The sequence below is a fragment of the Octodon degus genome, unplaced genomic scaffold, assembly GCF_000260255.1.
Source record: "Octodon degus isolate 3935 unplaced genomic scaffold, OctDeg1.0 scaffold00104, whole genome shotgun sequence".
Classification (NCBI taxonomy): domain Eukaryota; kingdom Metazoa; phylum Chordata; class Mammalia; order Rodentia; family Octodontidae; genus Octodon; species Octodon degus.
In genome coordinates this window covers 8399959-8412611 of record NW_004524680.1, presented here as the reverse complement: position 1 = coordinate 8412611, position 12653 = coordinate 8399959, and positions in this window count along the sequence as shown.

Below are 12653 nucleotides of genomic sequence, written 5' to 3'. Positions count from 1 at the left end.
AACTGCAAAAAAAATAAAAATAAATAAATAAAGATCAAAATGGATCAAAGATTTAAACAGTAAACCAATTAAAGGATAAAATAGGCAAAACACTTGAAGACAGAGATATAGAAAAGGATTCCTAAACAGCAAGAATCAACAACCTGTATATGAGACCAAACAATTTTCTGTATGGCAAAAAAAATCAATAAGTAGAGTGAACATGCAACCTACAGAATGGGAAAATATATTTTTATCAGCTACTCCTCAGACAAAAGACTAATATCTGAACTATATAAAAAGAATTAAACCACCTAAAACTAAAGACCTAGTTAGGAAATAGGCTAAAGAAATAAACAGATACTTCCCAGAAGAAAAGTTACAAATGGTTAACAAACACACGTAAAAGGTGTTCAACATCTCTGGCCATTAGGGAAGTGCAAATTAAAACAATGCTAGAATTCTGTCCTGCTATAGAAAGAATGACAATCATGAAGATCTCAAACAATAAGAAATGCTGATGAGATTGAGGTGAAAAAGGAACCCTCCTGCATTGCTGGTGGGAATTCAAACTAGTACAACCATCAGTATGTAGATTTCTCAAAGAACTAACATAAGACATTCCATGTTACACAGCTATCTCCCTGTTAGATATCTACCCCAAAGAGCTTAAATCATCACATTACAGTGACACTTGCACACCAATATTTACAGCAGCACAATTCATAAGAGCTAAGTCCTGGAAGCAGCCTGTGCACCCATCAACCGATGACTGGATAAATAAAATGTGGGGTCCATATATAGTAGACCACTACTCATTTATGAAGAATGACAACTTTGAGGCATTTGTAGGAAAATGAATGCACCTGGAAAATATAATACTGAGCGAAATAAATCAGGCACACAAGTTTAGATACCACATGTTGTACTTCCTTTGAGTGAGGAAAAGTACAAAAGAGAAAATGATAAAAGATGGAGAGAAGCGGACAAAAGGCCAGATCTGATGCAATAAGGAAGAGAGCCAAGGGAACAAGGACAAGAGGTGAGGAGGAGGGGAAGGGGAAATGAGAGGAATAGATACGTGCCACGTATGGGATCCTAATAGCTCCAATCAATGCAAACACCATAGGCTAAGACAAACAATATTAAGTATTTAAAATGCTGTAAAGAAATCAGAGGAGGAGGTGAAGGGAGGGAAGGGGATTAGAAAAGAAAAAGCTGTAACATGTACATGTAACCACTTACCAAGACAATTGCATGCTGCAAACATGTACTAATAAAATAATTTTTGTTCAAGGTAAGGCTGTCCTCTCCTCTTTCTCTCGTCCTTCTTCTCTCTTTCTTCCACTATCCATCCTCCTCTCCTCTTCCTCCTTTTCTCCAATGCTCTTTCCTCATAGACAAGGCTAATTCTATAGGGTTGGAGATAACATTGAAATAGGCAGGGTAGGTATGCAGGACATGAGGTAAAGAGATACATCGACTGTGATTCACGGTGTGAACAACAGGGGACTAAATCCCCAGCAACTTATGGCACCAATTGTCCTCTACAACCAACACCTTGGTTTTGGGCAGACAGATCTATGTTTCATGAAGGACACCTCTGCTTCCCAAGTCTAACAGAAAGTCCATTTGCTTTCCTGGAACTCCACTCCACATGCATTAGGTAGGAAGATCAGCCCACCTCCTTTGGGCTTGTTGAAAGGATCAAGGAGCATAACAATCATCAGGAACAGGAGTGCAACAGGAATGAGTTCAAGTTCAGTTCATTTTAAAGCTGCTGTTTGTTTCAGTTTCCCATTCTGCTTTCCATGCAGTTCTCTGGACTTCCAGAGACCAGTTGGACCTGACAATGCCAAAAGAAAATGGGAATAGGTCTCAGTTGCGGAGAAGGCTATAGACTCTGGAAGCACTTTCTCCATTTCCCCCTAACTTTTATCTCTAAAATAAAGTATTTTCAAAGTACCCAAAGTATTTTCTATGCTTTGATAATAAAGCAAAATTGGAAACCAGCATAAAGAGTATGAAGGTAATAGCTACTTCTTCTGTTTCTTCTTCTTCTTCTTCTTCTTCTTCTTCTTCTTCTTCTTCTTCTTCTTCTTCTTCTTCTTCTTCTTCTTTTTTTTTTTGCATGCAACTCTTGTAATTAAACACAACTCTTGAATAATGCAAAGCCATAATTCATGCAAGTTGATCCCTAATGAGATGGAAACAAGCCAGGTTTTAATTTGTTGAACTTGTGGGAGATAGTATAATGAGTTGGAAAGAACAGATGCAAAAATATGTCCTGTTTCATCTAAAATCAGCCCAATATTTCATTTCTGTGTTCAGTATCATAAGCTTTAATGCCTACGACACAACTTGAAATTTTTCTGCTGAGGAGGTGATTGTGCCTTCCAGACACATCGGGCTACCTTCATGGAAACTTTACAGTCCTCTAGTTCTTCCTAGTTGCCCAGAATCGTGAATGAGCTCATTTCCTCAGACTTGTAAGCCATGGAAGAGAATTTGATCCATTAATAGTCTGTAACAAGTAAGTGTTCAAATTGTAACCTTAACCTAAGCCTCAGGAATTTTTTGTAAATGGTTGATAATTGGTTCTAAATATGGGCAAAAGGGCATGACACTCACAAACTCTGTTCTGGTGGCAATTCTAAAATTGAGGCCAAAAGAGAAAAAAAATAAGTATTTCAGACAGAAGAACCATGTAAGCAAATATATGGAGGCATGAATATGCATGACTCGTTTGAACATAATAAGCCTGAATTTGTTCTACTCTTTATATTGATTCCTCTCATAGGTACAAAGAGGTCAGACACATAGAATTTGTCAATGCACCCCTCCCTCAGTTTCAATCTTTCCAGCGGTCCAACTTTTTCTTCTTAACAGAAAATAATTCTTTAACCAATAAGGAAGAAGCCAGAGCAAGCCATTTGCTCCTTATGCTGGTTAATGGGCAAATATACAAAATTTAAATCTCCATCCAGGTAGTGTTTTCAACTTAATAGAGATGCATCTGGATCCCTGAAATAATTTATAGAAGGCCTCATAAAATTCCTGGAATCCTAGTAATCATAGATTAATATTACTACAGTGAAAGAATAAAAAGAAAACTCAGCAATTAGAAAAAACACATGGGTCTGGGGAGATGGCTCAGTAGAATAAGTGCTTCCCTGGCAAGTGCAAGGGCCTGAGTTCAATCCCCAGTTCCACCAAAAAAGAAAAAAGAAAAGAAAAGAAAAACAGAAAAGAAAAAACACATGCAACAACGTCCAGAAGAAGTGAAGTGCACACTGCCAGGACCTTTGCTCAGGGAGTCGGAGGGTCACACAGGATGCTCCCAATACCCCCAGCAAGGAATTATGAAACAGAAGTGAAATATTGTCCACCAATGGGCTCATTACACATTAGAGACTTACTATCTACGTCTTCCCCGGGGTTGGCTTTTAGGCACTCTGCCTAACACATACCAATGCTGCAGACCTCCAGCAGGAGGCAGGAATTCAGCATAAACCTCCTACTTTGTCCATTTTTTAATGCATGGTGCACATTTACCAGTTGGTAAGAACTCTCCTCTAAATCAAAGTTTCTCTCTTGGCTCCAAAAAGGCCTTTGTTAGAATGGAATTCCAACTTGTTATGCTAAACATTTTCTTCAGAGGAGGCTAGGAAAATATTCATTCACTACCTGGTGAAGAATGCAGAAAATTACACTGGAAAGTGCAATTTAACCAAATAGAAATGGGAGTGGTGTTATTTCTAGATTTGGACAATTCAACGAGTATTTATTACAGGCTTGCAAAGATGCATGGCAGAGATGGTGAGTGTTTGGGGCAGCCAGACAGAAAAGAAACAACTAGTAGGAATGAGCAGGAAAGTTTCTTCTGAGCTGAGTCTGGAAGGATTAAGATGGAGAGAATGTGGGAAAGTCAGCAATGGAGGAGGGGCAAACAGCATGGGCAAGTGAGCAACACAGCAAGTACTGCTTAATTCATTCATGGGCTCATCCAGTCCCTAGTAGCTTCTTACTGTGCTGTAACAAATTATCACAAATACAGGAGCTTAAAATACATACATGTTTTCTCTTACAGCTCTGGAAGTTAGGAATACAGCATGAGTTTTCCAAAGTAAAAACTGAGATATCTGCAGGTTTCTTTCTCTCTGTAGACTCTGGGCAAGAGGATGCATTGTCTTGCCCTCTCCAGCTCCTTCTGGGTATCTGAGTTGCTTAGATCACAATTCCTTCTGCACAACCTATTGCAGCAGCAGCATCACAACTTCTGCTACTTTTATTTCTCTTTATAAAGACATTTAGATACCCTAGCACCACCTAAATGATCAAAAATAAGTTCCCATTTCAAGATCCCTCACAGATGTAAAATATCTTTTGCTGTAGAAGTATCATTTCCATGTTGTAGACCTTGGGGCATAGATATCTTTCTTCAGAAAGATGGCTTTTATTTGGGCCACTACACAGTCATCTACCTATAATTTATTTATTTAAGTGTTTTATTAATTTTATTAATAAACAAATAGCAATTACATAGTTTCAAAACAGGATAGTAGGACAGTCACAATCATTAATACACTGCATATTGTTGTCTTCATAGTGGCTATTCATAGTACAAGATGCAGACATGATATCCTGTCTATTAGTACAAATCTTTATTTTCATTGATTTAAGAGAAAGTAGCTATATATCTGTCTTGACTATTTTGTATATACGGATATATATATATATATATATATATATATATATATCACTACAAAATGGTCCTTCATTTATATCCCTCTTTTTTGTTTACTTTTATCAGAGATGGGTATTCCATTGCAATTTCAACATTGTAGGTGTATGAATTCAGCTAAATAATCTAATATGGTCCAGTAGTCCATAATAGTAATGGGTTGTCCATAGGACTGGCAATGTCAGAGGTTGTTGACTTGAGTCTTTTATAGCTCAATGTATTAATATGGCTTTACATTTTATATCTCATTTTTATACTTTTCTGCTGGATGTTAAGACCAAGATAAAACAAGACCTATATGACAAGAAATGTAACTTTTCTATCTGACAAGTTCAGTCAAATCCCCTCAGAATTTACCCTGAAATCCTATACCACAGTTTGTAGATCCTTTGTCAGTGTCAGCCATGTGGATGAGTCATGGCCATTGCTTGAAAAATTTGCTCTGAGACAATGCTTTCTCTCTAGGTGACTCTCCTTAGCATTATAAATCATCTATCATTTTCCTCCATGGCCCCATCATCTCCTTCATCAGAAAATTTGGGACACCACTAGATTCAAAAATCTTCTGGAGATTCTCAGGATCATTACCTTGCCCATCTTCTACATATAACTATATGGCTTGACATTTTCTATGCCTTAATTTTAAAAACTTCCTTATTACTAATAACAACCCAAGCTACTTGGATAATCATGCCAATAGACTTGTTCATCCTAGAGCTGCAACAAACTTCAACTTACGAAAAACACAATATCTGCAGAACACAATAATGTAAAGTACCATAGAAGCCTCCCAGTTTGGTTTCTGCAATTTCAATTACTAACAGTCAAGTTTGTTCCAAAAATATTAAATGGAAAATTCTGAAGATAAACAATTCCCAATTTTAAATTGCACACCATCCTGAGTAACGTGCTGAAAACTTGCTCTGTCTGAAATGGCCTCATACCTTCATCCATTGCTACCCACTTGTCATCCACTTTGTAGTTACCCTCGGTTGTCAGATCGAGTGTTGCAATGTTTGTGTTCAATAGCCCTTATTTTATTTAACAATGACCCTAAAGTATAAGTGTTCCTGGCAATTTGGATATGCCAGAAAGAAGGTGCAAAGTGCTTCCTCTGATAAAAAGGTAGAAGAATAAGATATTTTGAGGAACACAGAGGGAGAGATCGCATTTACATAAGGCTTATTACGGTGAATTGCTAGAATTGTTTTGCTTTATTATTAGTTATTAATCTCTTGCTGTGCCTATTGTACAAATTAGAGTTTATCATAAATATGTATGATACAGAAAAAATAGTGAATGTAGGGATGAATACTGTCTGAATTTTCATTTCTTTTTTGGCAAGGGTGGGGGACCAGGGATTGAACTCAGGCCCTTGTGCTTGTCAGGCAATCACTTATTCTACTGAGCCATCTCCCCGGTCCCCTGTCTGAAGTTTCAGATGTCCACTGGGATTATGGCAGCTCACTATATAAGACTCATATTATCCAGCTTAGAGTTATTTTTAAGCATTGATCATCCATGAAGAAATAATGAAGGGAATCTGGAGCCCTGTAATAGGAGCAGATAGGAAGAGGGTTGGCGTTTCAGGAGGGAGAATCTCATCCCGTACACAAAAAGCACCTGTGTGCCACAGCAGCTCCAGCTTTTAAAAGCAAAGGCAGAATTTTCTACAATTCCTATTGTATATAAAATATTATATCCTGGAGCAGAATGAGTCCATGACCCACTGAGCTTAGTATCCAGAGTCAAGCAAAATAGGTATTTTAAGATTAAAGCAAAGACAAATGGCAAGGGATATGCTGACCCCAAATTATCATATACATTTACTTGTCCCATGTTTGGATATATTTTTAACACTGACTTGATCAATTCATTGATAATGATAAATTGAGAATAATTAAAATACAGTGGTATCTCTAGTCACAAACTTAATTTCTTTCCAGGATTCTGGGGAAGATGGCCATGTTTGTTTGTACAGGGAAGATGGCCAAGGACCTGTTCCTGCCTCAACATGTAGTTCTCCAACAGAAGCAAAATTTTGCCAACTACTTGTGTTTGAGAACTGAATTGTTTGTAAAGCAAAGCATTAGTGAGCAAAGTATTGCTGAGTTGGTTCTCAGTACTGGGGGACATTTAGAGCACGCAGAGAAAATGTGAAGTTTATAGTGCATGGATCTAAGGCCTGTCCACCTTACGCACTTATCCTCCAGAAGTTTGGAAGGAGGGATGGGAGTGTATCTCAGGGCTAGAACATTGACCTAGCATGTGCAGGGCTCTAGGGTCAATGCCCAACACTAACTAAAATGAACTTTACAAGTAAACATAATGCCTAAAAATAAGGACAGAGGAGGTAGTACCAAACCTTCTCACCTGATAAGAAGATGTCACTTTGATGGTTCAGTAGAAAATATTTTGCTAACTCCAAACATAGCTTAACGAATGCCAGCAGATGTTCAAACTGAAGAGAGATCTATAAACACAACTAACCTGTTCTTTGTCAAAGGTATAAGCAGATGCTAAGTAAATGTGCTTAAAGGAAGATTTGCTTGCTTAGAGATTTGCAGTGCAGTCACATACATATTTTTACAGAAGTACAACTCACAAAGACATGCAAAGGCAGATCTATTGCTAGGTTCTGATTCTGTAATCACCCACTCTGCTCTATTCCTCCAGCATCAAAGAATCCCAGGGCTGAAAGTCACTGCAATAATCCCCAACTTTCCATTCTGACCCACCTTAGACTATAAGGAAGGTATTCCTGATTCATCATAAAGCGACAACTGAGAAGACTCTTACAAAATTACAGAAACTAATATTATTCAAGTGAGAGTATTAGAAGGCTGCATAGATAGCACCAGGGTCAAAAACAGAGTGAAGGGGGAAGCCAGATGATTACACGAGTGCCAGTACCTGCTCTGCCATGAGTCAGCCACACGACTGGTTAGAGTGCGTAATTGAGTCTTCTGGGCCTCAGGTTGCTTACCCTTGTTATGGTCCGTACTGGGGAGGAATGGAAATCTAGGGCCTGGGGCAGGGATTTCCAGCCCTGGCATTCGTTGGTTGTGAAGGAGGAGAACGGGGTGGGTGGCGAGAGAAGCAGCAACTAGCAGGAGATGGGCCTTCGTGTGCCTTTGCAGGCTGGTCTTCTGTAGCCAGCTCATTTGTGATATGCAGATGATCATAGTGACATAGCTTTGTGCTGAGGCCTAACTAAAGGCGTAGGTGATTTTTCTATGCCCAGATAGCTATCTATAAGTACACAATTTATTACAATAAATTGGGAAGCATTTAGGATAGCAATAACTCTTCATAATGGTGAGGCACCATTAATACTTGCCACATGAGTAGAATTTCCTTTGATCTTCTATCATATTCCAACTGTTTTCCTTGTATACTTGTAATCTTTTCTAAAATTCTGGTTTGAGTAAATTATTTGGTTTTGTGTGGATTTGATTTTGGTATTCTTTTTTAGTATATTTTTAGGGGAATGGGTGTATACGTATATCTTGTTAACTTTTTATCTCTTTATCCTCTTCTCCCTTACCTCCTCTCCTCCAACACCAAAAATTGTGGCTTCTTGTTTCTTACCATCTCTCCTTTATTTTACACATTGATTTCTGTTATTTAGGTTGTAAGTTTTTCATATAAGAGATATGTAATTTCTGTGTCTAACATATTTCACTTAGCATTATGATAAATCATCTGCTTTCCTGAAGTTGACATTATTTTATTCTCTTTATGACTGAATAATAATGCATTGTGTGTATATGTATGTGTATGTTTATCACAATTTTATATTCTCATTTGAAAGAATAAAACACTTGCACTTATCTGGAAACAGATAGCACACACACACACACACACACACACCCCATAATCCCAATATCCTGAGACACTGAGGCATCAGGATCACAAGTGTAAACCAAGCCTGGACAGTTGAGCAACTTGGCAGAAACATGTCTCAAATTAAAATGAATTAAAAGCGTTTGGGGATAGATGTAGCTCAGTGGAAATGCCCTGAGTTCTGAAATCCCCAATACCAAAGAAAACAACAGACATCTAACCATCTATACCATTTAAACCCATTTAAAAATTTTCATTCAAATCTCTAAATCCATAAAATATTAAATTAGTTTAACCTTTCATTTTATAAACAGAAAAACTAATGTCTGTCAAAATTATATTAGTTTCCATGCACTGACCATCCTGCAGGCTGGCTCTTGGCCCCACAGTGTCCTGCATTGTGGCCATGTTTCTTCTCTTTGGGACCTTCCCACAACACTGGGAAGGGTTTCTCTTCCTCCACTGCTCCATTTTTATTCCCAAGTTGGAGCCTACTTTCTTACTTATGAGGAAAGTTATATAATATCCATATATTTTGCTGTTGACATGGATGGTTTTTACAGGTTGTTTTTCATAGTGAAATCTGCCTCAATGGGAAGGATTTTTAATGGAGTATACATGGAATTGAAATTGCAGTGGCTGGTGGGGGATGGTGGTGCACACCTGTAAGCCCAGCATGCAGGAGGCAGAGGTAGGAGGATTGCTGCTGCAAGTTCAACCCTGTCTAAAAAAAAAAAAAGAGCAAAGGCTCTGAAATCATGAAACCTTTCCATGATCAATAAATCAGTAACACAACCCATTAAGCTCAGGCTGATTCCACCAATGGAGAAAATGGTAAATACGTGGACTTTTAGAAGCCCTCTGCAATTCTTTAAATGCTTTAAAATAAAAAAATGTTTACTATGAACATCAACTATTTGAACTTATGTTAATTGCACATCAAATGTGAAACATAAAATTGATTACAAATATTAGTGAAGCATTTGCTCTTCAAAATGGAGTAGTGGAAATCATCAGAAGATTTTACAACCTACTGTGACATGGAAAACAATCCTCTTACGTTCCCATTGCTCCAAAACAATGATGCAATTAAATATATTCTAGATACCCATAAATCACTTCTTGGCCTTTTGGATAAGATCAAATGTAGATACCCATGAATGTAAAGTAAGAAATACCCTAGATATCATATTCCAATGTAACTGAGAGTCTGTAGTCTCTACAGTGGTGCCCTATGACACTGGATATATTACACCCAGCCCCAGGTACAGGCAATAGTCATTAATCTCTACCAGTGAAGGAGAAATAGCTTCATGGATTTTATTAAGCTTGCAATAGTGATACAATCTAAGCAATATATGATGACCAATATATGTCTGAAATAAAAATTCTTCCTGTTTTAGGTTGGAGAGTATGAAAAGAAGGATTACATTTCTCTGCAACATTTCCTAAAGATTTATCTTTATAAAAATGAAGCTCAAACTCTGGCATGTCCGATAGTTCTAAAGCACAAACAAGTGCATACATTCCTGATTTTCTCCCACAAGATGGAGCCAGTTGCAGATCTATGATGTTGGATCTGCAGTCAGAAATCTGTCTTATTTGTAACACAGGAAACTGAGCCCATTGTCCTTGCTTTTAGGGGCTAAAAGTAGTTTACAACAGTAAAGTATCCTGGTTCATTTATCTGGTGGAGTTTATGGCAAGAATCCTCCAAGAGGTGGGCATGAAGGTTGAGAGAGTGCCGTGCTTTCAGCTGTGTTAGCAGGACCGAGAGACAGTCTGACAGCAACACGCAGGGACTCTGAAGGCTGTTCTTCTTGCAACTTATCTGGTATTAGTAAAAAAAAGAAAGAAAAAAGGAGACCATAATTCTAGGGATATTCATCTCTTAAGAAACTGGAACACTTGGAAATAAAGAAAATGATTCTTTATACAAAAACGAAACCATGAATCACTGAGAAAAAGGAGAAATGACTAACAAAATGAGTGTTCTCTTATTACAGGTCCTAGCTCAAGCCCTCTCCTTCTCGTGCCCTCTAGAAAACAGAAACAGATCATTTAAACTGATGTTTATTTTTCCTCCTCTGAAACTCTATGGCATAACACAGGTCTGTACCTTGAAGTTCGTTTTATAATGCAAGCTATTTTCCCCTTAGCTAGAATTTTTATTCATTAAACAACTTAGACTTGATCTCCCTCTATACAATCGCTGTGGTCCCAGCGCACTGGGAAACAGGACCTATTGCAACCTATAGCTGTGTGGGCCTGCTTTTTCTCCTGTGGTGAGCCCTCCGCTCCCCCTGCGCCCACACTTGCAAATATGCTGTGAAGTGCCACGCCCCCTCTCAGGATCAGATTTCAGCAGCCATTGCAATGCCCACAGCTAATGCCCAAGGACATACAGCTGAGAACTATGTCCAGTGCACCTAGTCTTTTTGAACTGAAAACAGCCTCTAGTCCAGTCCAGAGGAGGAAGTGGGTTTCCATTTCAAACCAAACATGGTAAGTGTAATCACCAATTCATTTGTTGAGTAACAATGAATTATTTTTAAATGAATTCCTTTTAAAAAGTCCCTGTAGTCTAAAAGCATGGCATCGGCATCATATAAATTGTGATCAAGTTCCAATCGTTCACATTCTAGCTTTATGGCCTTGAATAATCAACTCACCTTTTTGAGTTTCTGTTTTCTCCTCTGTGACATGGTGATGTTAGTAACCTACTGCTGACCCTCTTGGTATTTGTCTTAGTTATTTTTTTCATTGCTGAGACAAAGTACCCAACACCCAAGGTTAAAGGAGGAAAGGTTATTTAGCTCACAGTTTGTACAGGTTTCAGCCCATAATTGGCTGGCTCTTAAGGCAGGGCAGAACATGGCAGAGGGGCAACAGTTCATGGTGCTGAAAAATACCAAAAGCAGGATGGGGAGAGGGCTCAGTGGAATAAGTGCTTCCCTGGCAAGCGCAAGGGCCTGAGTTCAATCCCTGGTTCCACCAAAAATAAAAATAAAATATAATAAAATACCAAAAGCAATAAGAAAGGAAGGGAGAGCAAGCCTCTTCCTCTCCCTTATATTATAGGAAGGCTAGCTGGTTAAGGCAGATTTAACATTCACACCCTTAATCCCAGCATTAGACCATGAATCATTCACAACTTCTAGATTCAGCTGCCTTGGAAAAACCTGACCTCATGACTGCATGAGGCTTTGAGGGGACATTCAGACACAAACCATACAAGGTCCTTAATACTCAAAGACTTTTCTCACCTTCTCTTTTTCTGTAACTCTTGTGCAAAGATAGTATTTGATTCACATTTAGCGCATGTGACTATTTACCAAGGAATGTCCATCAGGTTAATAAGATGATGCATTCCTTGATACCAATCAGAATCTTTCCACAAGCTGGAGCTTGCAGAGACAGAAGTATTGCATAGGTTCAAAACCAGGGTCATTTGTTCAGCAAGCTTGCTGTATTTTGCATTTAAGATATGAGTCAACTTTGAGAATAGCACAGGCCACATGTTAGTCCCCAGTGAAGGTACTTTCCTAGAGAGATCAACCATCTACTTATATCACATTGACCATATTAGACCCTGCTTATTACAGTGGATGCAGTGCCTTACCACTATTAGGAAATATGTGTATTCTGGCTTGGAATTTACCTTTCTCAATGGACTTGTTAAAAGAAAAAATGCTTGCAATCTGAAAGAACAGCTTTGGAGTAATGTAAGTAGCGTTCACATTCCATTCCTTGGGAAACAAACACGCTTCTGTTGACACTTAAATCTACAGACATACAGAATTCTTTGTATATGTCCCCATAGTATAACATGTATTGACTTAGAATTTGATTTCACAAAGAATACAAAAGAAAATGGACTCACCATGCCTTTCCAGGTCTACCATCTACATTGTCTATATCCAGGGACAGTGCTATCTTGGACTGGTGTAGTATCCTTCTGAATCGTAAGAGAAAACATTAGCTAAAATAAAGCTTTGCAAGGTCAGGATCCTTTACTATAGTATATGTTATATTTTTGAACCAAAACACAATATCTTCCAAAGCCAGAAAATATAGGATGAAA